This window comes from Protopterus annectens, chromosome 4.part0 (genome assembly GCF_019279795.1).
Source record: "Protopterus annectens isolate FY-2018-M chromosome 4.part0, PAN1.0, whole genome shotgun sequence".
Lineage (NCBI taxonomy): Eukaryota > Metazoa > Chordata > Ceratodontiformes > Protopteridae > Protopterus > Protopterus annectens.
Window position 1 is genome coordinate 1,716,031,008 of NC_056733.1, and position 25,188 is coordinate 1,716,056,195.

Sequence of the window (25,188 nt, forward strand, 5' to 3'; positions counted from 1 at the left end):
AGTGCTGACATACAATCCAGATCCCAGAATTCAATGGGTTAACTTTGGATGTGTACACATAAGGTAGCAGTAAACAATCCTGAAAAAGACATTTAGATATATTAACGAGACACATGCCATTGACTGACCTGGCAAGCCTTAAAAAAGAATCAGCTAACAAGTAGAGGAATTATTATGCTAGCAATTATCTAACTGGCTAACTGCAATATAAATAACAGTTACAATAATCAGGACAACAGCACAAATGGATATATGAGATACATAATAAATGTAGGTAATCACCCTGTGCATCAGACACATATCTTCAGTATTCCTGAAGGCAAAAGTAGACAACAGGGGTGTGGCACAGTCATCATTTAAACAAGGTAGTTTGTGGGAGTGCAGGAGGCTTAGGCTGACACAAAAGGTTAGTGAGCGGTTGAGTCAGTAAGGGTAGCAGCCAACAGGGAACATGTAGATGTAGTGTGTGTGTCAGTAGGTACCCTAAATGTGACATTGTTGTATGAGTGTCTGCATGAACACAGCCAAGCTTATTGCTAGCCCTACATGTCTGTATATTGAACAGTTGTGAGCTCTGCATGGTATAGCTAAATAATCATCATCCCTGCCCCTGACCACGAGAACTGGCTCTGCTAGGAGTTGCACTTTCACCTCCATGTTCAAGGTCAGATGGTGTGCTACTACCTGAGGGTGACTGATGTCTGCTAGACAACCTACTGTCATAGGAATGGCTAGGACCATGAGCACATGGCCTGCTATGTCTGGTTGTGCACACCATACTCTCTAACAGAGCACTGGATGTACTGCCATTACAGGAGATTGATCAGGCATGGCCCCATTGGCTCGCAGCAGATGTAATTGCTGAACTATGTCCATGAGGTCGATTTTCCCCTGCCAGAAGATGTACCAGCACAGACAATGTGCATTCCATGCCATATGCTCTGAGCTTCCTCATGGCCACATCCACTTGATACGTGTCATTGACCCAATCCAGTGCATCAACAACATGGTAGAGGCAGTCATGGATGTCTTACTGTGCTGCATCTAAAACCCTGGGCATTCTACTGGAGTGATGTTTTGAATGTGCCTGTGCCTCCATTATGGCCCCAAGCATATGTTGAGTGATACATGAAGACTCACCTGCACCAGGTGGTGGAGGACAACAGGCATTTGACAAGTAGCCCTATCAATCTGCCTGTGCAGCATCTCACCAACAGTTTGGCTATGGACAGTGTCAACAAGGCACTGAAGCCATGGTAGCCATACTTCCTGGTCTATATTCTCACACTCCAACTGTCCAATATGTGTATAGCCTAGGTGGACTGGGTATGTGTAGGCATACTGCCTGTCTCCAGGGATCCTGAGTGTGGGTGCTGAATGTCAACATATGTGTCAGATTCAGCCTCAGCAACCCCCAACTGTGACTCACTTTAGCCATCATCCTCATCAGACTCTGATGAGACACTGACATCAGGTGGTGCAGGGGACACATAACTACTGTCATGGTAACCTGTGATTAAAAAAACAAAAGGCAGCATTAATACCTGCACTATTATGCTGCACTCTACATTGCTGCCATTATTATGGACATTTAAACCAGTAAATCACTTACAGTAAGAAGTGTGGGCAAAACCATAAAAAGTGGTTGAACAAAAGCTAAAGAATATGGACAAATGTTGCATAATATGCTCCTACAAACAAATACAACTAATGGAATAATGGATATTGGTTCACCACAACATATCCGAAGGGTATGCAGTTTGAATGCAGGATCTGTGCATAATAATTCAATGTTCGCTATCATTACTGACTTCACAGTAATCTAACATTCAATTACCATGATCTTAAATACAGGCTCACAAGATGATAGAAAAACCATGACATTCAGAAAAAACTCTGCAGTGGACAGGTATACCAACAGTGCTGAAATGCATACAGCAGGCCTGAGATGACAGTGTAGCAGATATGTTGGAATAGATGTATATACAGTACAGAAAAAAACAGTCCACTTACCTATTGCTGCAGCCCTTGCATGCTGAATCCCTGATGGTCCTAGGAAAAGCAGATGAAGACATAATGGCAGCAGCACCAGACATTTAACTGTACAACAGGGGTTAATACTTTTACTTATCTATATGTATGCTCAAATACATGTTATCAGGAATGTGGCTAAAATACTTTACATGAACATAACACAGCAGCTATCTGATGTACCCCAAAACAACACACATACAGCTTGACACAACTATATACACTTATGACAGAATGCAGAAATATTTTGATGATGATGTTACAAAGGATTCTGTCCAGCCCCATATGTGATGTGGGAGTGGCACACATATCCAGAACATATTGTCACAATGATGACTGTGAGCTGTCCTGTGTAGGTGTTTGCCAGGAATCCCTCTGTGGCAGTTAAAGGACATGAGCACTCCAGCTATCTCATTTACACCCCACCAATAAAGCAACCTGCCACACATTAAAACTATATACAGTATTACAGACTGACTGAAAATGTGTTCTACTGATGGTCTAACACAGCCTTCCTGGACACTCCTCTTGAGTAGCAGAAATGGCAACAACATCAAGTATATATTGGCTGTTGGACTTCTGGGGGCTTTCCTGAGTGACAATATTCACCAGGAATTCTTTGGTGGCACTGAAGGGTTCTTCTGCTGTGTGCCCACCATGGTGACTTCACAATCACGTGCCATGTCAGCTGCACTTCTCCTTGCTGCATGAATCATGTCAGTAGCTCTGTGATGTACCTGATCATACTAACATCTCTGTCTGCCCACCCTGTTGAGATTTCTGACAACGTCTTCACACAGTTCTACATGCTCAGCTATTCTTTGTGTCCCTCTTGACAGCAGAACCTCATTGTGTTGCTTCAGTGCATCTATGATAACCTCATTTTTGGCCTCAGAGAATGGAGGTCTCCATCTCTGGGGCATACTGTTTACTGAAAGACAATATAATGGTATCACATATAAGGATCACATAAGTACAAATTGTTATACAGATTGTGGAGTATAGGAAGGCACCCAATAATCCAAAGGGGAGTACACTGTACAGATTCAACATTGTGCAGTAAGCAGCAAGGGTGGTTACAAAAGCAAGTGAGTAACAAGAGCATTATATTATTTATTGTGCCCTACCAGATAAAGGATTATGTCCCACAACCAACATCACATTACATTCTAGTGCTTTCCATAGCAGGACTTCATCTCTTCCCCCACCCCCTATAACTTTTATTTTTTTATTTTAAATACCTCTTCTAGCCTTCCTGACATGCCCTTCCATAGGCTGCTGGCCCTGCACATCGGCAAGTACCTCTACTACTCCAGTGCTGCTCTGTAGGAGTTGTCTAGCTTTTGCTGCTATCCCAACTACTCGGGCACTTCCTACCACTGTATGATCACCTGCCCTGGAAATAGCTTCAACAAGATCTCTGCACCTCTTTCTATTTAAAAGAAAAACTAACCAAAGAGAGCAAATAAACTATATAAACCTCAACCTCTCTCCAATATTGTAGCGTCCAGCTTTAACTGTGATCCCAACTACTCAGCCACTTCCCGTCACTGTATGATTACCCTGCCCTGGAAATAGCTTCAACAAGATCTCTGCACCTCCTTCTTTTTAAAAGAAAAACTAATCAAAAAGAGCAAACTATACAAACCTCAACATCTCTCCAGTATTGTAGAGTCCAGCTTTTGCTGCTATCCCAACTACTCGGGCACTTCCCACCACTGTATGATTACCCTGCCCTGGAAATAGCGTCAACAAGATCTCTGCACCTCCTTCTTTTTAAAAGAAAAAAACTAACCAAAGAGAGCAGACAAACTATATAAACCTCAATCTCTCTCCAGTTTTGTAGAGTTCAGCTTTTGCTGCAATTCCAACTACTCGGGCACTTCCCGCCACTTTATGATTACCCTGCCCTAGAAATAGCTTCAACAAGATCTCTGCACATCCTTCTTTTTAAAAGATAAACTAACCAAAGAGAGCAGACAAACTACATAAACCTCAACCTCTCTCCAGTATTGTAGAGTCCAGCTTTTGCTGCAGTCCTAACCACTCTGGCACTTCCCGCCAGTTTATGATTACCCTACCCTGGAAATAGCTTCAAAAAGATCTCTGCACCTCCTTTTTTTTAAAAGAAAAACTAACCAAAGTGAGCAAACAAACTATACAAACCTCAACCTCTCACCAGTATTGTAGAGTGTGTGTATCTGAACTGTGTTACTGTTTTATTTTAACTAATCTAGTAGCAGTACTGCCCCAGTTCAGGGCTCAGACACGTGTTCTCTAGCAGCCTGTTCCAACTATAATCCCCGTCTCCCTGTTGTCCTCCCTATTATTGCCTGTTTTTTTTATTTATTCTCCAGATCCACCATATTGCCATTGTAAAATTTGGCCACTAGGTGGAAATGTTATCCCTTCTTTTTGTAATTTAGCTACCCAAGCCCGGTTAATTATTCTCCTCCTGTGCATTTTCTGTGCTTAGACCTACTAGATTTAGGTGCACTATAAAAGTAAGATTTCTGCTACAAATCCTTTTGTTTCATCCTTGTGTAGCCTTTGATTATTGAAACAAAATAAAACTTCTAACTAACTGAGATCTATCAAGTATTGTATCCCATAGTTGTCCCTTAAGTGGCTCACAATCGATTTGACTTATTCGCTGAACAATATTCTGTATTTTCTCTAGCTAAAAGTCTGTCCATGGTGAATAAGCCTCATTCCTTATTCTGCTCCTTATCTTATGCCTGCCACTGGCTCATTACCTTTATACTGACTGAATGTTTTTCTTACCTTGCCCTCCATCTCCATGGCTCTATTATTTTCTCAGCTCCCTCTCCTTTCTCACCCCCTCCCCCATTCTCTTCTGTTTCCTTTCCTTTCTTTTTCCTGTCTGTTTTCTCACTCATACCCCTTCTTCTTACCCATCTCCCACCCCTAAAACCATATAGTGATGCCGGCTTCTAAGGCACCATTTTTAAATAACTCTTCTAGCCTTCCTGACCTGCCCTCCTGTAGGCAGGTGTATATCACATCATCGAAAGATGAAAATATCGAATCATTTAACATCGAACTGAATTCATCAAACTGTAAAACATCGATATGGAAAAAAAAAACCTGTGGAGTGTAGATCAAAAATAAATTGCTGCATGCAGGGGGCAAGACCCCCTCCACCTCCACACCCCATGCCACTTAAATATACCACTTTGGAGATCACACTTCAGTGCACTACTGTGCAGAAACAGAAGATTTCTGTTTCCTACACTGTAGCATGATCTTGGAGTTGGTATATTTAAGTAGCGGGGGTGTGGAGTGCAGGGGGGCTTGCCCCCCTGCCTACATCCTTAATGTTTCATGTCCCCGTTGGAAACTGCCATTCGCATCATTTCAATGCTTTCCTGGTTCGATGTATTCAGTTCAATGTTAAGTGGCTCAATGTTTTAAACTTTCGATGATGTGATATAAACCCCCATAGGCTGCTGGTCCTGCACATTGGCAAGTACCTCTACTACTCCAGTGCTGGTCTGTAAGAGTTGGCTAAGTTTTTTGTTACCATTTCAATAACCAGATTATCAGCATTGCATTTCATCCACTTCGTGTACGGTTTTATTTGTTACCATTTCAATAACCAGCTTATCAGCTTTGCATTTCATCTTATATATGTGGTCCTGCTGTTCATAACATCCCACACATGCTATGCTACCAATTTAGGACTTCTAAGTGAACTACTGTATGATTAGAGCTGAAGCATAGTGTATTAGTTTACTCAGAAACATGGTTTCTCAATGGTCTCAGTGTTAAATACTAGCTCTAACTACTATAATATTTATGTGCCATTTTTATTATCTAAGTGAACTGCTGTATGTTTAGAGCTAAAGTATATGATGTCTGTTTACTCAGCTATGTGGTTTTTCAATGGTCTTAGCATTAAATACTAGCTCTAACTGCCATATTATTTAAGTGCAGCTTATATTATATAACTGAATTGCCATACATTCAGGGCTAAAGTATTTGGTATCAGTTCTCACAGTACTGTGATTTTCAATGGTCTCAGTGTTATATTCTAGCTCTATCTGCTTTATTTTATCATTATTTCTCATTGGTGGCATTTGTAAGCTTGCCGTTGCGGCTTCCATTCATTACAGTTAGAATCTATTTGTCCAAGTGGTTACAGCATTTTTCTTGTTCATACTTGTAGTTAATATACTGTGACCTAACATAGTTTGAGTCAGCCTACTATTTAATACTCTATTATTTGTGGATTGGATCTCTGAAACTGTAACTCTTGTGATGGTCTGCTAGTTGAACTCACCCATGGTTTTCTTTAGTGTGCTGCAACTAATGTGAGTGAATTAGACTGCCAATAGCATCATACTGTTCATTTTTTTATGCAACATCTGTTTTCTTTGTTGTACTTGCTGTATAGTCCTGTTTCACCGCTAGTGTCTTTCTCTATTCACTCTCTGCTCTCCTAACCCATGCATTACTTCCACACATGCAATTTAAGATCACTTCAGCAATTTGAACTTGCTATAGGAACTGTAGTGAATCTTCTTTCCCTCTGAGCCTGTAACTGAACAGTAATAATTTATTTTGTTATATTTTTCTTTACAGCCAGTTTTGCTGCGATCCCAACTACTCGGGCACTTCCCGCCACTGTATGATTACCCTGCCCTGGAAATAACTTCAACAATATCTCTGTACCTTCTTCTTTTTAAAAGAAAAACTAACCAAAGAGAGCAGACAAACTATACAAACCTCAACCTCTCTTCAGTATTGTAGAGTGTATGTGTTTGAACTGTGTTATTGTTTTATTTTAACTAATCTAGTAGCAGTACTGCCCCAGTTCAGGGCTGAGCCACATGTTCTCTAGTAGCCTGTTCCAACTATAATCCCCCTCTCCCCGTTGCCCTCCCCATTCCTGCCTGTTTCTTTTCTTTTATTCTCCGGCACCACCATATTGCCATTGCAAAGTTTGGCCACTAGGTGGCAGTGTTTTCCCTTATTTTTGCAATGTAGCTACAAAAGCCCAATTAATTATTCTCCTCCCATGCATTTTCCATGCTTAGACCTACTAGATTTAGGTGCACTATAAAAGTAAGATTTCTGCTACAAATCCTTTTATTTCACCCTTGTGTAGCCTTTGATTATTGAAACAAAATAAAACTTCTAACTAACTGATATCTATCAAGTATTGTGTCCCATAGTTGTCCCTTAAGTGGCTCATAATAGATTTGACTTATTCTCTGAACAATATTCTGTATTTCCTCTGGCTAAAAGTCTGTCCATGGTGAATACACTTCATTCCTTATTCTGCTCCTTATCTTATGTCTGCCACTGGCTCATTAGCTTTATATTAACTGATTGTTTTTTTTTTACCTTGCCATCCATCTCCTTGTCTCTTCCCACTCCGTTCACCCTTCAGGCTCACTTTGCTCACTTACCCTATCCCCATTCCCAACCACCCCTTTTGCAATTAAACTTATAGCTGCTAACCACTCCCACCTGAGCTCACACACCCAATCAACCAATCAAATCACACCATCAATCCCCCACTCAAACGTACTACACCACACACTTGTCACTAACTCCTTTAATTGCTCCACAGTCACCTAGTTCTATAGCTCCTACTCCCACTCACCCCTCCTCTCCTACTCTCCTAAGGTAACATAAAGGGGAAGAAACAAAATAAAGAAAATGCCTTTCCTACACCTAAATGTAACATTTTACACATTAACTATTTTTGTTCATCTCCTGTTTTCCATCTTCAAATCCTACCACACACAACTTCATCTCACCAATCCAATTCAGTAGCAAACAGAAACCATAGCCAATACACTAAAACTAAAACAGTTCCCAATATCTCCATGTGACCTTGCCCCGACCCATTGATATTCCTACATAAATAATAAACCAACAAACAAAATTAACCCCTACTTATCCCAGAAACAAAATAAAATACTACAAAAACTACTTAAACTCTACCTATATCTAACTCTAAAACTCACTTGCTGTGGAGACATACACCCTAACACAGGACCCAATTCTTCACTCCATACAAACATAAACCAACCAAACCATCTTTATAGAAGGACAACCTCCTATCTTCTTCTCTGAAACATTAATGTAAGAAGTATACTTAACAAAGTTCAGGACCTCCATGCCCTATTGGCTTTATATAAACCAGATTTAGCCATACTAACTGAAACTTGGCTTAGACCTGAACATCATGATAATGAGATTACACCCCCTGGCTATAATATAATATGGAAAAATAGGGCAGGGAAAAAAGGAGGAGGCATAGCCATACTGTTTCTGGAACAGGTTAGCATCAACTCCCAGGAAGTCAATGATATTGACCTCATTCTTGCTAAATTAAAACTAAACTCTAGCAAACATATAGTTACAGCAGGTGCCAACATCCCATCAGGAAACATCATTGCCACTATGGAGATCCTGTTACAGTGGATGTCTATCTCCCATCCATAGGAGACCATACTCTTAGGAGATTTTAATATTGACTGGTCTGACTGTACCAAATACAATCCCTCTACCCATATTAATCTTTATGAGTATACCCAAATCATAGGTACCCCACAAGAGTCGATAAGAAATCCAAACATCAGTCAATCTTAGATTGGATACTACTGTCTGACCCCACCTTAGCACAACAATCAGGCTGCCTACTGGACAATTTGAATGATTACCAACCAACCTACTTTATTAGGAATAAATCCCACCATAGTAACCAACCCATCCTTAGAATAGTTCACAACAAAAAGAACTTCAACGCCAAGGACGTAAACAACAAACTAAAATACTGTAACTGGTCTCCCCTTAATCACCTACCCCTAAATGAAGCAGTAGATTACTTTAACTCAACCTTTCTCAAAATCCTAAACTGTCATGCACCAGCCCGAACCATCAGAGTTAAGACAAACTATGCCCCTTGGTTAACAAAATAAACTAAAATCATAATGAAGAACAGAGACAGAGCCTTGGCGCAATATCATAAACTTAAAACCACTACCTCAAAACAAAACTACTTAGCAATCCAGAACAAGACCAAACAACTTATAAAACTCGATAAAAACAGTTACTACAAAACCTTAGAAAAATCTGCTCACAATCCTCAGAAATTCTGGGTCTCAATAAATAAATTACTGCACCCAGGTAAAACCGGCACTCCCACACCCATAGTACCAATCGACAAAGAGGGCACCCCCACACAATTCAACAAATTCTTTACCGAAACAGTTCTAGCTCTTTCTAACACCCTAAATAGCACCATCAGCTCTACACCTTCTCCAACCCCTACTAACCCTACTACAAAACGGACTCCCTGTAGCTTTTCCTTGTCTCCAGCACCTACACAACTTATTACTAAACTCCTCAAAAAACTAAAACTTACCACGCTATCTGCTGACAAACTTCCTGCTGATTTCCTTCAACTATCAGCTGAAACCATATCCTACCCTGAGTCTATCCTCATAAATAGATCCATATCTGAATGCAAAGTGCCTAACCTGTGGAAAATATCTCATATTATTCCATTCCACAAAGGCGGCAACTTCCTTGAGCTCACCAACTACCACCCAAGTGCAATTGTATCACCTTTATCAAAAATACTAGAAAGAGTAGTACATTCACAACTAATGAAATACCTCCTAAAAAGTTACCTTATATCAACATCTCAGCATGACGTTTGACCTTCCCATAGTACCACAACAGCACTACTGTCATATGCAAACATAGTCAACACCATTAGAAACAAAGGACTTTTCATATCCTCTGTATTCTTGGACTTATCTAAAGCCTTTTATATGGTCAACCACAGCATGCTTCTCAAAACTCTATCTACCCTCAACATAAACTCCCTCACTATATCATGGTTCAACAGCTATTCATCAGGCCACCAACAAGCAATTCTTTTGCAGGACCAACTATCCTCCCTTCTACCTGTATCCATAGGAGTCCCTCAAGGTTCCATACTTGGTCCATTACTAGTCTCCATATTTACAAATCAGATAGCTGCATCCCCTCCCTCTGCCTCTATAGTGCAATATGCATACAACACTACTATCATATGTGCCACCCCAACATTAAGCAAACTTCAAACAATAACACAGCATAACTTTACCCTAATTCTCTTCAGTCCTGGTAGATCTCCTGCACTAAATAATGATTTCACCATAAACTCCAAGGATAATACCTCAATCACCCCAACAAAACACCCTAAACTCCTAGGAGTAGTAATCAATAACAATCTCAAATTTGATGTACACATAGCCCAAACAATCAAAAAAGTAAAATAAAAGCTTGGTTTCCTGTATAGGAACAAGCAATTCATGACCAATTATACCAAAGCCACTGTTGCAAAAACCAACCTATTATCTTCCCTACTGTATGCCTCTCCAATCCTGACTAATATTCGCCACAGCAAACAAAACAAAATGGCATCTTGTTATAACAAGATTGCCAAGTTTGCTACAGGTGCCTCTAATAGATCCCACCACTGTCTTTTCCTCAAACAGCTCAACTGGCTTGAGTTGCCCCAACTACTTCTTACTACTCAACTCTCCACAGCCCAAAAACTATACTACCTCCCTAAGAAAACTTCCACACTACAGGATCTAATACCGCCCTACACTACCACCTGAGCCTTAAGATCAACAGACCAAAATCTCATAAATGTCATCAAACATAAGAATGAAGTGGGTAAAACTCTCTTTGGCTGTACAATAGCAAAAATCTGAAACTCACTCCCAAATCACATAACTTCTACAAGATCTGCTTCACTATTTATGAAACTACTCAAACCCCACTATTTTAACAAGTGGCTGTGCCCATGTGACTCCCCAGGTAAACCACTACATTGCAGTGTTGCAAGGATTCTGCCAAAGATCACCTATAAGTTTCTAACCTCTGAATACTTATTCTTACCAAACAATGTTTTATTCTTTTTTTTTAAACAGTTTTATTGATTTTGATTATAATGAAAACAATCACATAGACATATATAAGATAATTTACATTATAGATTTACAAATTGATAACATATATTTAAAGAATTTAAATATGAATATACGAATAACAAAGCAAACAAACTAAAGTATGTACATAGACATCCAGTATATATACATTAACATATACTATAACCTTCCTTTTGTAACTTGTTGGCATGAATGACAAGGAAAGTCAATTACCTTTATGCGAAATGATCATTTTTTCCAACATATTTTGTAAGTTAACCCATAAATGATATTCATATGTCTTTCTAGAAGTTCTAGAGGTTATGGTTCTTATCTGTAAATGATTAACTTCTTTTAATAAATTAGTAAACTCAGAGAATGTAGGAGGATGTTTTGAAATCCAATGTTTTGTTATGATCTTTCTAGCCACTGCTAATATAGTCCATAGTAATGAATATTTGGTTTTCCTAACACATTGTGGAACCGGTGTATTAAATATGATTAATGATTTATTCAATATGAAGTTGTCTGAAAAAAAAACTTGTAAAAAGTAATTTACTTTATTCCAAAATATATTTAAGGTTGGACAGTCAAAAAACATATGTGCCCAGATAATATCTACATTAGAGTTGCATCTATTACAGATGTTCTGTTTTTTATTAATTTTGTCCATTATTTGTGGTGTATAAAAGGATCTATTCATGAATCTCCATGTGTAAATCTCCCATTTCAGTGAACATGATGTTTTCCCAGCTGATTGTAGCATATTAACCTTATCTTTCTCACTTGGGGAATTATGAGTAGTTAAACTATAATAACTCCAATGGTTATGTGTGCAAGAAAATGTTTCTTCTCTTAAAAGTCTATAAATAAAGGAGAGACTACCTGAATATGTATGCTGGTGTAATAATGTTGAATGAAGAAATTGTAATAATATCCTGGTGATATGTTTGCTAGTTGATGAAGATATAGTATAAGTGTTTGTATATCTAACCAGGAGGAATTATTAAGTTTATATTCCTGTATATTATGATCCATTGAACTAGTCTTATATTCATAAGTTAGCTGGAACCAGTATTTGAGTTCATTGTTTTTCAGTTGAGAATTTTTGTTAATATCTGAGGTAACAAAAGTCTCTTGTGTATATGCTATAAGAAATAACAAAAAAGTCTTCATATTTAACATGTTTATATATAAAGTTACTAAAGTTAATTATAATATTATGTATGTAACTGGCAGTATGATTAGGATTAGTATGTGTGATAAAATATTATTTTAAGATCCATATAAAAGATGTGTTTATGAATTCTAGTTGATATGATGTTGGTCTCATTATAAGTTCCATGGCTGATACTTCCCATAAAGATTTCCATTTAGCTAAATAGGTTATATCTAAGAGCTGAGAAGTCTATCTGATTATAGAGGAAATCGAATAGAGATTTAGATCTGGGAAAGCTATTCCACCATTCTTCCAGCTGTTAGTATGTTGATTAATAGTAATTCTAGGTTTTTTTTGTGACCAGAAGAATCTTAGTATTAAAGAGTTTAGTTTATTTATAAACCTTTTTGAGGGAAGAAATTGAATGGATTGTATTATGTATAAGATATTAGGTAGAATTATCATTTTTATAATGGTTAGTCTTTCTTCAGTAGTAAATATTATTGTATTCCATTTTAAAAATAATTCTTGGATATTTTGTAAACATTTGTTATAGTTTAATTGAATTATTGATTTAATATCTTTGGCAAGAATGATTCCAAGATATGTGATTTGATCTGCGTTAGCAATGTGATATGTATTATTTCCTATCATCCTTTTTTAAATTTTTTTATTATTAGGATATATGGGTAGAATTTTTGTTTTATTGTCATTGAATTATAGACCGGACATCATTTGAAATGTTTTAATCGATTCATATAATGACATGAATGAGGAGTCATTTCCCTTTGTGGTGATAAGAACATCATTCGCAAACAACTGGATTTTGGCTATATTGTCTTCATCCATTTCCAAACCCTCTATTTCTTTATTGTTTCTTATTTCATTTGCCCAGGGTTCCATGATCAAAGTAAATAGTAGAGGAGAGAGAGGACATCCTTGTTTGGTGCCTTTTGTAATAGATATTTTATTGGAAATCTATGACCTTATTTTGATATATGCATAGGTTTCTTCATATAAATGTTTTAGAAGATTAATAAAATTATGTGAAAAATGTAAGCATTCCAAAAGAGTAAATAGATAGATCCAGTTAATAGAATCAAAGGCCAAATTAATATCAAGGCTAATTAATGATAAGTTCCTTTTCTTCCTTTGTGAGTAGTCTATAATAGCTAGGGTTCATTTTATATTATCAAAAGTACTTCTGTTAGTTACAAATCCTGTCTGGTCTTCGTCTATTAAGAGTGGTAAGAATTTCTTCAATCTTTCTGAGAATATATTCATAAACATCTTATAATCAATATTCAGTAACGATATTGGTCTGTATGAAGAACAGAATTTTGGGTCTTTATTTGATTTTAAAATAGTGGATATAAATGTATATTTCCAGGATGGGGGTGTAATATTATCACTTTGGGCCGAATTATATACTTTGTGTAGTAAGGAAATAGCCATTTTGGGCATTATCTTATATATTTCAGGAATAATTCCATCGTTACCTGGAGCTTTGTTTAATTTAAGCTTACTTACTTGATTTTGTATATCTGATAAAGTAATTTGTTTATCAAAAACTTCAGTTTGTTGTTTGTTTAGTTTATTATATATATTCTTGTTAATACAATCTCTTATGTTATCTTGTGTTTGAATTTGTTGTGTGGATTGATTAATTTCATCAAAGTGACATCTAAACCCTTCTAATATATCTTGCATACTATGTACTTCTCTTTTCTTTTTTGCAGAATGTATTTCTTTAATGTAATTATATTTATTTAATCTTTTGGTCTTATTCTTAAGGTTTGATAGATGTTTAGGATTTACAGAATAAGCAAGAAACCTATATTTTTCTAGTGTTATCTTTGTTTTATGATGTAGGATAGATCTATATTCCTCATTTAGTTTGTATATCTCATCCCTTATATTCTTTGAAGACAAGTTGTCTTTATTATTTGTGTGTAGTGAGTCCAGTTTATCCTGTATTATTCTTATATCTTTATCCCAAATTTTCATCTTCTTATGAAACCATTTGTTTATTTGTCCATACAAATATGCTTTTAGGGCATCCCAAATAAATATGTCATGTGTGTCTGATGCTGAGTTTATATTAATGAAGTTTTGTGTCTCTTCTGTTATGAATAATTGAAAATCCTTAAGTTGTGTGAGATATGCTGGAATCCTTTTAATTTGGACACTATGGGTGTTATTAATATTAAGTTCAAATATGATAGTATTATGGTCCGAGATTGGTCAGGATATTATTTTGCTATTGGTCAGGTTATTCAATATCTGTGTAGAAAGAAATATTCTATCAATTCTAGAATATGTTTTGTATCTATTAGAATAGAATGTGTATTGTAATGAGTTATGATCCACAAAATGATGTATGTCTTTGAGTGGATCTACTTTAGATATTCGACAGCTCACAAGATTGACAGCTAAAACAATGAGACCACAAGAATGACAACTCATTTAAATGAAAATACACTTGAACAAAACTTCAGAACAATGAAAATGTGGCATGTAATACACATGCAATATTAGCCACTAACATGACTTGAAATCTGTAAAGTAACATTCACTATGTTACACTTTTAGTAGTTTAGCAATGGCTCTCACAAATTCAACAGCCGTATACTCTTCTCTGTTAAAAATAACTGCCTGAAGCTTATTGTGCCTCTCTATGAACTTCCTCTTTTTCGGAGAAGGCACATAACCCGTAGAAAACCTAACCCACAGCTCATCCACCCTGTTTTGTTCGCCAACAAGACAGGAAAGTAATAAATACAAGTTTGTACCTCTGTCCCTGACACTTTAGTCTCCTATGCCACGCTTCAACTGTATTCTGTGTCCATGGTAAACACAGGTCATTAAGCTCATTGACATTCCAAAATGGTATTGGAAATAGTGGGGGGAATTGGTGTTTGCAGGTACTCCTGGTACGAAACTTCCGTGCTCTACCATGAATGTACCAATCAGAAAAGTACTTTATTAGTTCTTGTCCCTGCTGTGGGAAGCTCTCTTTTAATGAATCAAATGTCGACTCCACTTCATTTTCATGTAAAAATGAGAAAGCTACTAGGCTCTTTACTGCTAATTGAAATGTCTGGGATGTGTTATAATGCCGAGTTAAATCCAACCCTTGAACCTTTCGCCAGATATTCTGAGAGAAATGGAAGAGACAGCCCTTAGAATTGGCATTAGAAACATTCAGTCTAATGCTTTTAAGGGCTGCAACTTCAAAGTCACACAGCATGAATTTCACACTGACATCAAGGTTATGGTCTGACAATAAATTAAACACACAATGCCACAGAAAATTGTAATGTTTTAAGGACTTCTTAGATAAGAAAGCATAAAGTAAAGGAATAGCCTGGCTATGACTCCCATACTTAACAAGTCCATGAATAGATTACAGCTGCCGTATATTTACACCTTTACCAAAGAACGTGCTGTCCATCATCCAGATAGTGGCACAGCTCAAATCTTGTAAATTACTTACTGTACTGAATGCTATTACTTTTGTGTCGGAGCTATTATCAAACATTGTCCTATTAACAAAAGCACCATCTTTCACTGGGAACTTTGAGAGGTCAATATTGTTTAGAGTCAGTTCTTCACCTCCATGATAGGGAATTTGCTTACGGCGGACACATCCAACTTGTTGTAATAAAGCTTTCCTACAAGGTATATGACAAATTGACTCTAGAGACGTGGAGGCCATAGCATCTGACAGAATTAAACACGGAGTATCACAGCTATACATTGCTTGTATTTTAAGCTCATGACACACTTTATATCAGTCTACTTCACCTGGCTCAGCTGTATGATTGTGAGGTACAGACTTCATTAAAACATCACCAGTAGACATTAATACTGTTGTAGCCCTACCTCTGCAACTTTCTGTTATTTTATACCTACACCCCCAGTATCTTCAGTCTTGCCAATACCTTTCAAGATAGTATATGTAATTATCTACTACCAGTAACTCTTTCCTCTTCTGGGAAGTAATAGTTTTGTACGAGCTACCTACAACTCCTGGGGCTTCCATGTTTATTACTACTCTAACGGCAATGATGTGGTGCATAGCTCAGCATTGTCATGATTAGCTGACTAATTTATACTGCATATTAGCTTGTACCAATTGTACTTTTCATTGTTCTCAGCTGTCGTTCAAGTGTATTTTTGTTTTAATGAGTTGTCATTCTTGTGGTCTCATTGTACTAGCAGTCAGTCTTGTGAACTGTCGAATTTCTAAAGTAGATCCCTTTGAGTAGGTATAAGTCTATGAAATTTATAAGTTGTTTAGCTTGTGCTGTAATTTTTCTTTTTCCTGAAGTGATTGTATCTTAAGGGTCTAAGATACAGTTGTAGTCACCTGCCATAATGATATGTCCCTCAGATAGTGAAACTAATTGATTCAATATGTGTCTAATAGTATTAGAACCAATACCAGGTAACCAACAGTTGTTTATTAATGTATATAGTTTCTTACCCATCTCAATTACAGCCAAGCAAAGCAAACCTATATTGTCTTGGTATGTTTTGATTATTCTGGGTAATGGTAATGTTTTGTTCCACACTATTGCTACACCTCTTTTTTTTTTTTTTTGTACATTCTGAACTTACTATATTTGTTTATTTATTTGTATCTAGAAATTTAATAGTATCTTTTGTTAAATGGGTTTCTTGTAATAATACTATATTAGGTTTATGAAAAGCTAGATATTTAAACAAATTACTTCTTTTATATGGGTTGTTCAAACCATTTATGTTAAGTGACATACCTTTCTACATAGTCATATTATGTAACTGTACCTGAAAGATGTGTTAGTATCATATCAATATCATATGTATAATGTGAACATTTCCGCATAAAAGTGAATTTGTTCCTAGTATAAATATTAAATCTCATGCCTTTAGGAAAAAAATGTATTCCTTGAGCTTTATTCTCTATATTTTCTGTAAATAAGCTACTCTGGATGTCAAAAAACTCTTTTAAAAAAAAAAATATTACATACACTAGATAAAAACAAACACCCCAATGCTCCCCACCTGGAGTTATAACCTCCTAATCCCAATGACATCTGTCACTGAGATCAACCCCTAAACTGTAACAACAGAGTACAAACTCCACTAATAACATACTTTATATACTTTAAGTTAGAAACATTAAGATAACCAAATTCTAATGAAATCATTAACTGTCCTAATATAGTGTTATCTGGAAGGTTTATACATTCATAGAAACCATATCTAATAAGAAACCTATGTAACCTAATAGATTCAAGATATGATTTACATTCCAAAATAAGGCACATGTCTAACAGATTGTTTAAAAGGACTAAGTAATTTAGCCCACTGCCTTACTATTAACATAGATAACAGAGGTTGTGTGTATAAACATTTCTATTAGGTTATCAGATATAATACGTTATCCAGGACACAGTGTTATTGTTCAAACCATGGTTTGTTTAGATGTAATTCTATTTTGTAATAACATGTTTGTAACTCTCATTATATCTCTTCCCTTTATTTAACTTATATACATGAACACGACAGGGAACAGAGAGAGAAAAGAGAGAGAGACAGAGAGAGAAAAAAAAAGTAAAACAAGGCTAACGTAGTTAGGATCACGTGTAAATAGCTATATTTACAATGACTATTTAGAAGACATAGGTGTAATTATAAACAGTATGTCATTTAAATAAACATTGTATCACCCCCAAATGGGATGTATTCACTATAAACATGTTTATATACAACTGCTTTTACTAGTGACAGAATAAGATATCTATTTGCAAAGTTCTTTTTAGTATACCACTTTTGTTATTCAATTCTTTGCTAAGCAAACAAACATTTTGAAATGATATGCATAACCTTACTTATGACACTTAAATATAAAGATTGCACACATTTGTGAAGATATTAACTTTGAGTATGGTAACCATAATCACAGTATGCAGTGATAATTCCAAAAAAAAAAAAAAAAAAAAAGATGAGGGAAAGAAAAATATATATATATATTTTATACATATACATACATATATATATATATATATATATATACACATACATACATACAAATATATATATATATATATATATCTTCATGTACATATTTAATAATTACATTGTGAATTCTTGTTCTACTCTGAGGGTGTAACACAGTTTATGCTCAATGCTGACCAGTACTGTGTGATTAGAAGTGAGAAGGAAACTGTTATAAGAATTTGTTATTAGAGAGACTTATGTATACTATGCTATATATACAAGAAATTATATGTATATAAAAAAAAAACTTGCTTCTTTTCTCTCCCTCCCCTCCATCCCTCCTTACTTTATATTATCCAATGTATCCCTTCATTTTATCTTACATAGACTATTAAATATTTATAACTGTATATATTATAGCTATGTGAAATTAAAGTGTAATATACAGCTAAGTAGTATCTTATACTATGAAGCAGAAACTGAGGTAATGCATTTTGTATGGTATGCTTACTTATGTAAAATGAATACTTAAAGTGCTAATGATAAATATATTGATAGTATATTAAGTATGTTATATTACACCAAATTAAGTTATGAATGAAACATTATATATATGCAACATATGAAAAGCAGTGTAAATTTTACCTTGCATTTATAACATATCAGAACAGACTTGTTAATAAAAGCATAGTCCACAATAATAGTTTGTTTTATAAATTGTCTGCATTTCTCATTTATTCTTTAGTCTCTTTTGTTTTTCAGTAGATTTCCATGTAGTTTTAGGAGCCATTCTTTTAAGAGAGGGGTTAGCCCACTCCATTTCTTCTATTTTTCCAGTGATTTGTGGTTTTTAACATATGTCACAGCAGAATCAAGATCCTCAAAGAATGAAGGTCCATCAGGAAGAAAAATTTTCAGCCTTGCTGGAAACAAGAGGTGAGTCTTGTACCTTTTTCAGTTCTTTAATTAGAGGTAAAAAAAAACTTTCTTTTAGTAATTACCATTGTTGAATAGTCATTATCGAAGTGAATGATAGAGTCATTGTATTTTAAAGGTGATTTTGACCAGGCTGTTTTTAGAATTAAGTCTTTATCTGAAGATGATAGGAATCTTACTATGACAGATCTAGGTTGTTTCCTATTGGTACTGTTTCCTGGGTTTCAGGCACCTAGGCAGCGAGACATTTCCCTGCGATACATTTTGGCTGGGGACACATGGCTGAAGTGACATTCAGCAGCAGAGAAATATGGCTGTTTGTTTTCCCCCTGTGAATTTGGTTTTTGAAGTTGTAGGTATGGCACCAAATTCTTCTCTTTGCCCACAGGGAATTTGCAAACAGCCATATTTCTCTGCGGCTGAATGTCACTTCAGCCATGTGTCCCCAGCCAAAATGTATCGCAGGGAAATGTCTCACTGCCTAGGCACCTGAACCCGTTTCCTGATGTCAGAGACCAATGTGGTCTCTCTCTATACAAAAAGATAAAGCCTGTGGTAACTCTAGAAATTTTGGCAGCCATGAGTTAAGGAAATTGACATATTGTTTCCTTCTATATTTTCCTGAAGACCAAAAATCGTTATATTATTCCGAAGTGATCTGTTCTCTAGATCATCCAGTTTATGTTGTAATGGAGTATTTTGTTTAAGCAAAAATTCTATGTTGTTTTCATTTTCTAGCAATCTTCCATCAAAGTCTGATAATGATTTCTCAATATTAGTAATTTGAATTTTTTGCTGTTTTAAATCCTCATGAAGCATATCCATCTGCTTGGTATTTTTTCCTTTAAAGTTGTCTATTTTACAGTCAATTATATCAATCTTAGTTGTGAGGTGTTGAATAGTTATTATTAAAGTCTGTAGTTCCTTTTTTATACTGGAATCCTGGCTGTTTACCTTAGTATAACTCATGTTGAAAATCTCCCAGAAGTGAAGTATTTGTTCAGATGAATGTTTTTGACTGGAAATTACAACCGATTTTGATTTATAAGTAGATATTCCTGAAGAGAATGTTGAATACTATCAAATTCTGCAAAAATAAATCCACTTGTTCTTGATATGAAACAAATTTCCCAGTGAAGATATGTTTTCCTTAGTGGTGCTTGTGAAATCTGCTGCTACACCATGACCATGCTAGCCACCAACAACAATGTTTTATTCTGATGGTACTGATTTATATGTCTCTGAAGAAATGTTAAATATGTTCTTATATGTTTATTTGTACACCTTAAGATTACAGTAATGTATTTTATGAAATGTATTTGTAGCATTGTTTTATGTGGAGCATTTCTCCCCGGGCCTCCGCTGAAAATGGATTTGTGTTTAGTCGGACTTTCCCAGTCATCAAATGTAACATAAATAAATAAATAAAAATAACATACCAAATACCAGGGACATGAACAATATTAGGTAAACAATGGGAAAATATTAAAGGTACTATAAAAGGATTCTGCCATGCAGCATGTATACATAGGTATCACACAGCATTAAACTTTATGCCTACCCTACAGCGTCTGTATCTCTCACATGTCTGATAAAGAAGGCCATGTAATGAGTATATTTCTAACAAATGCATACAGAATATTTCATATTATTGTTACCTGCTTTCAAGCATTGGCATTATTTAGGTAACTCGATTAATACATACCTGATGGAGTACAATACTCCTCTGCCAAAAGATATTAAATACAGGAAATGTGTTTCTCAGTTGGAAGCATGTACTAACTCTCACAAACATCAGTTTACCCAGCTACTCATTTGCCTTTTTATAACTGATTGCATGCGTCCTACTCTGTGCTTCAGAGATGCTAATTACAGCATACACAGCTGAACTGCATGGTAAACAGTCAATCCTGTGGATCTACTCCACAAGATATAAAAGCATTCCTGCTGTCTCCATTTCCTGTTTTGTTTTTTTGTGGATTGAGATCATACTGCAGCACAACACTTAAATCAAAAATGGTGTAAAAGAAGGCCAAATGCAACAGTTAAATATGAACACCTCCTTGTCCGGCTTGGCAGTAGCCCCAAAATACAAGGACATAAGTCCCAATATCAATCTAAATACAGTAGAGTTTAATAATCCAAATTAGGTACACGTAAAATTCCAGTCAAGCACTTTCATCCAGGAACCCTGGACTTTATCAGAACTAATTATCCAATGATAACACGGTGTTTAAATTCTCTAAAAGTCCAATCATATCAAAATTATTAGCATACATTTACATTCATTAAAACCCAACATGGTTTAAATATATCATAACTATAAATAAAATTACACTCTAAAAATAAATTGGAAATTAAACTCAATAACTGAGCAATAAAAAATACTTAAAATACATAGTGCCTAAAATCGTTGTGCTTTAAGCAACCTTATAATTCAAATGCTTTGTACTTTAATATAGGCATAACTGAAATATAATCATTGATACCTGGGGGATGGGTAGTGTTGTATCTTAAGTGCCAACAAAGTTCTACTCTTTACAATTTGTTACCCCAATCCCCACACCTCAGACTTCTCTCTACAATCTCTAAAATCCCAAAACAGAAGCCCCTACAACTGGTATTTCTCTCCAAATGTCTATACAGGGCATTGTTAGGGGGTTTTGTCTAATAGCATATATATGCTCATAAACTCTTTTACAAAGAGTTCTGTCTGTTTTTCCTATGTAAGAATTGTCACAATCTTGGCATACAGCTCCATAGACTATGCCCCTTGTTCCACAATTACAAGCTGTTGTCCTCACTTGTCTACAAAATTCACCAAGGCTTAATACTGAATCTTTCAATATGTATTTACAATAGTTGCAACTTCCAAAACTTGTGGTACCTCTAACTCTAATGCTTGTTGGCACTCTAGGATGTTCAAAAAGATATTTTAAGTTAGTGTTAGTTCGGTAAACAAATCCTGGGTTATTACCCATTGCTAATTGCAGGTCACTATTTGTTCAAAACAAAATCCAGTTTTTGTTCATAATGTCCTTCACTTGTTGGCTTAATCCCCCATAAGTCAGTAACATACTATTTTCATATGCTTCTACTTTCACAAATTTTTTATTTGTTTTGGTGGTGTTCCCCAGCAGGGGCTTATACCTAACCTCCCAATTTTCTATTACCAGTTTATACATCTCTTCGATAAGTAACTTGGGATATCCCCTTTCCAAGAAAAAATCCTTTACTACATTCATCTCTTTTATACACCCAAGTTGTAAAGAACACATAAGTGCCACTCAAATGAATTGACCCTTAACAACACTTTTTTTTCCTAAAAAAGGGTGACTACTTTTATATTCAAGGTAATCATTTGAGAATGTGGGCTTCCTATAAATTGTGGAGGAAAAACATTTATTGTTTTCATCTCTATTTATCATGACATCCAAATAATTAATGGTATGTCTGTTATGTGCAGAAGTAAATGTGAAATAGTCACAGACTCCATTAATATATTCACTAAATTCTTCCCCCACATCTTCTTTTTTCATAAAATAAAGATGTTGTCCAAAAATCTTAGATAAATAGACCAATCATGACTATATCTACTACTGAACACATACTTTGTCTCCCAACTGTACATAACCAAATTTGCAAATAAGGGAGCACAGCTAGTCTCAATGCCACTCCCTGATTCTGTTGAAAATATTCCCCTTCAAAACAAAAAAAATGTTCTTTAATACTGTATCCATGACCAACATTATAAAATTCAACATTGTACTACTCAGGATAGATTTTTCTCTCAAGTCTTCATAAAGCAATTTCAAGCCTATACCATTGGAAATAGAAGTGAATAAGTCACAAACGTCTCTTGTAGAAAAACAACATCCGTCACTGTACAAAGTATTGCTAATACATGATAGAAAGTCCCATGAATCCTTTAAAATGAAACTAATGGGTGCTAAGGAATTTCTAACCAATCTATCTACAAAAATGCCTAACGAATAGGTCATACTATACCGAGAAGAAATTATAAGCCTGAAAGGTGGGTCAAAGATATCCTTATATACCTTAGGGATACCAAACACTACTGGTACAACAGAGTTTTTATTAATTAAAAAGTTAAAAATTGCTTCATTAATGTTCCCCTGGAATAAACTGTCCTCTAACATAAGGTAAGTTTTCTTCTGTGCTATATGTATCTCATTTTGTGAGACGATGCCATACTTATCTTCATCATGCAACATTGCTAATATGTGGCAATTGTAATCTGTCCTGTTCATCGTAACTATTCCCCCACCTTTATCAGGCTTCATGATTCTTATGTTACTATTGTTTCTTATATTATTTAAAACCTTAATTTCACCAGCACTTAAGTTGTAAAACTAATTCTTATTAGTGGCATATAGCTTAAATATTTCTTGTGCACAGGTGTTTTCATATGTAGCAATAGAAGGGTGCAATGGGGGTTAAAACAACCTTTTTCTTTAAACTATTGGTTATAAAGGTACCTGTGTTGTTACCGTCTATTCCTGTATCACCGGTGTTCTTGAACATATAGCTTAAATTGAATTTTCTAGTGAAACTTCTATAAGAGTCCAGGATACATCATCCTTTATAGCAGGTACAAATTTCACACTCTTCTTTAAAAGTGAAAAGTGTTCTATACTCACATCTTCACTTGTGTAATTATAGATTTTTTGATTCAAGTGTTTTTCTGTGTGGTGTGGCGTCAGGGCTAATCGGTGGTGCCTGGAATTACTCCAATATGGGCTGTGTGTAATGTAACTTTCACTGAAGGTATTAGAAGTAGTTGTGAAGGGAAACTTTTAAGTTTTGGTGGCTTTAACATATTTAATTACACAAGCGAAGATGTGAGGATAGAACACTTTTCGCTTTTAACAGCATGTTAGGACAGTGCTGTATATTTGAAAACAGGATTCATAACAGCCTCTGAAAGGAGAACATGAATTATATTCCACGTTGAACATTTCATTACTTGTACATCTAACATGTACTACTTCAACATACATGTACATTCCATTCTGAAGTTACTTTTGTGATGAATGTCTGTTACGGCTTCTTTCAGGGGTGTATGTGAGAAAAAAACAGCTTTAAGGCAATCATGCATTCCTCTGAATCTATATTGCAAGTTGATCTGGATTGCACATGTATGAAGGCATATTCCCTGTGTATTAACAAATTGGAATGTATTTGTCATACATTAATTTAATTTTCTGCATGTTATCAGTTCATTTGCTTATATTGAGCCTGTATGAATCTTACATTGAATAGAAATGTAGCCACATGCTATGTAACTTCTCCTGTGCTGTGAGGGTTTAAGTGTCATTTACAAGTTCAGATGTTACTGGGTTTGAATACAAGTAATGCAGCCTTGTTTTGTAAATTGTCCTTGTATAAGCTACTAATGCAATGAATCCTAAACATATATATCTACAGTCATGTGCTGGGAACACCTGTGATTGTAGGGGTGTCATAGCTAAGGTGCAGGGTTGTGATACTGTAGAATCCTGTCCTTTTTAATGGTGTCCCACTTCAGATGATAAATGTTAGTAGTTGTCTAATATTTCCTATATAATATATATTGTTGTGATGGCTGATGCAGTTTTCATAATAATATCTGTATTATCTCAAATATGGTGTGTTACTAACTGCAGGCAAACATGTTGTCTGTGTTTGCGCAATGGTAAGCAATGGGCACAATTCTCAAATGATGCAGGTCACAACGTGCTGCATTTTCAGTGTCTGTTATAGCTGTAATTGGTAGGAGATCACATTGTACATTGGTGTTTGTCCGCATTAAAGATGGCTGGCATTCAGAGTGAAAGACTGAGATTTCATTCTCAAAGGTGAGGTGTGTAGGAGACCAAAGTGTTTGCTGAATGATTATGGTTCCCGGCTGGTGCAGGAGCACTATCATGGATAAGATTACAAATCAAATGCATGGCATAGTTTGGCCAGAGATTTGTCCACTGTTACTGGCATCCCCCACCCTGGCAATCACAAACAAGATCTCAGGATGAGAAAAAAGGATACCCTTAATCATTAGGTGGATGAATACAGGAATGAATTACTCCACAGATGTCTGAGTATCACTTACAG